This window comes from Brassica napus, unplaced genomic scaffold, assembly GCF_020379485.1.
Source record: "Brassica napus cultivar Da-Ae unplaced genomic scaffold, Da-Ae ScsIHWf_1409;HRSCAF=1991, whole genome shotgun sequence".
Taxonomy (NCBI): Eukaryota; Viridiplantae; Streptophyta; class Magnoliopsida; order Brassicales; family Brassicaceae; genus Brassica; species Brassica napus.
In genome coordinates this window covers 35001-37500 of record NW_026014822.1, presented here as the reverse complement: position 1 = coordinate 37500, position 2500 = coordinate 35001, and positions in this window count along the sequence as shown.

Genomic DNA, 2500 nt, shown 5'->3' with positions numbered 1-2500 from the left:
TAAAACCCATTTTTGAAAGTAATAAGAATTATTCAGTTTTCTAGTTTTTTTAAAACTATTGTTCTAAGTCTATTGAGTTTGTGTGAAGCAGCTCCAAAGCACCTTGACTTATCAAGGCTCCTTTCCATAGAGTCTTGTGGCGTCCTCAATCCCCCATCCTTCCACTCCAATTCGTTTGCCAAGCTTGAGAGAGACATCAGTCCAGCAAGCAAAGCACCACCTCAATCCACTTCAATCATCTTTTGATCAAGCTGAGAGTGTTACACAACCAGCAGCTTGATTCCATCCTATCTATCTTTATTTATCTTGTTTTATCATATTAGAAATCATATCTCATTTGTTTTTGCATTTGTTTTCAGGTTCATAACTTGCATTCCATCATATCGCCCATCCGATCATCTCTTTGGTCGACCCATCCAAGCTTCCATCATCCATCTTGCCCACCCTGAATCCCAGCCTGCAACATTCATCCCATCAGTACGCTTGGCCTCGATCATACCAAGGAAAAATGTTAACACTTGGTTGGATGATGGAAAGTCGAGCCAGCATAAGTACTACTTGGACCAATCAGACTGACTTGGACAGTCCAGTCCATCAAAACTCGAGCTTATGTCCAGATCAGTACACGGATCAGTCCACGGGAAGGGCCAGCATGCTGATATGTGTACTGACATGGTGCATCAGTTGTCCAAAATCAGTACACGGATCAGTCCACGGGAAGGGCCAGCATGCTAATATGTGTACTGACATGGTGCATCAGTTGTCCAAAATCAGTACACGGACAGTCCACGGGAAGGGCCAGCATGCTGATATGTATGGTCAGCATGCTGATATGAGTTCAGTACACGGATCAGTCCACGGATCAGTACACGGACAGTCCACGGGAAGGGCCAGCATGCTGATATGTGTGGTCAGCATGCTGATATGAGTTCAGTACACGGATCAGTACACGGATCAGTCCACGGGAAGGGCCAGCATGCTGATATATGTGGTCAGCATGCTGATATGAGTTCAGTACACGGATCAGTACACGGATCAGTACACGGACAGTCCACGGGAAGGGCCAGCATGCTGATATGTGTGGTCAGCATGCTGATATGAGTTCAGTACACGGATCAGTACACGGATCAGTCCACGGGATGGGCCAGCATGCTGATATGTGTACTGACATGGTGCATCAGTTGTCCAAAATCAGTACACGGACAGTCCACGGGAAGGGCCAGCATGCTGATATGTGTGGTCAGCATGCTGATATGAGTTCAGTACACGGATCAGTCCACGGATCAGTACACGGACAGTCCACGGGAAGGGCCAGCATGCTGATATGTGTGGTCAGCATGCTGATATGAGTTCAGTACACGGATCAGTACACGGATCAGTACACGAATCAGTCCACGGGAAGGGCCAGCATGCTGATATGTGTGGTCAGCATGCTGATATGAGTTCAGTACACGGATCAGTACACGGATCAGTACACGGACAGTCCACGGGAAAGGCCAGCATGCTGATATGTGTGGTCAGCATGCTGATATGAGTTCAGTACACGGATCAGTACACGGATCAGTACACGGATCAGTCCACGGGAAGGGCCAGCATGCTGATATGTGTACTGACATGGTGCATCAGTTGTCCAAAATCAGTACACGGACAGTCCACGGGAAGGGCCAGCATGCTGATATGTGTGGTCAGCATGCTGATATGAGTTCAGTACACGGATCAGTCCACGGACAGTCTGTGTGTGCTAACGGACAGGCACGGACGTCCTGCGTGTGCTGACGGACGTCCTGTGTGTACTGAACAGACAGCCCACGTGGGCCAAAATCACCCGAACAGTCCACAGGAAGGGCCAGCATGCTGATATGTGTACTGACGGACGACCACGGACGTCCTGTGTGTGCTGACGGACGTCCTGTGTGTACTGACGGACGTCCTGTGTGTGCTGACGGACGTCCTGTGTGTACTGACGGACACACGGACACACACGGACGTCCTGCGTGTGCTGACGGACGCCCTGTGTGTGCTGACGGACGGCCACGGACGTCCTCTGTGTACTGACGGACGTCCTGTGTGTGCTGACGGACGGCCACGGACGTCCTTTGTGTGCTGACGGACGTCCTGTGTGTACTGACGGACGTCCTGCGTGTGCTGACGGACACACGGACACACACGGACAGCCACGGACGTCCTGCGTGTGCTGACGGACGTCCTGCGTGTGCTGACGGACGTCCTGTGTGTGCTGACGGACGTCCTGTGTGCACTGACGGACACACGGACACACACGGACAGCCACGGACGTCCTGCGTGTGCTGACGGACGTCCTGCGTGTGCTGACGGACGTCCTGTGTGTGCTGACGGACGTCCTGTGTGCACTGACGGACACACGGACACACACGGACAGCCACGGACGTCCTGCGTGTGCTGACGGACGTCCTGTGTGCACTGACGGACACACGGACACACACGGACAGCCACGGACGTCCTGCGTGTGCTGACGGACGTC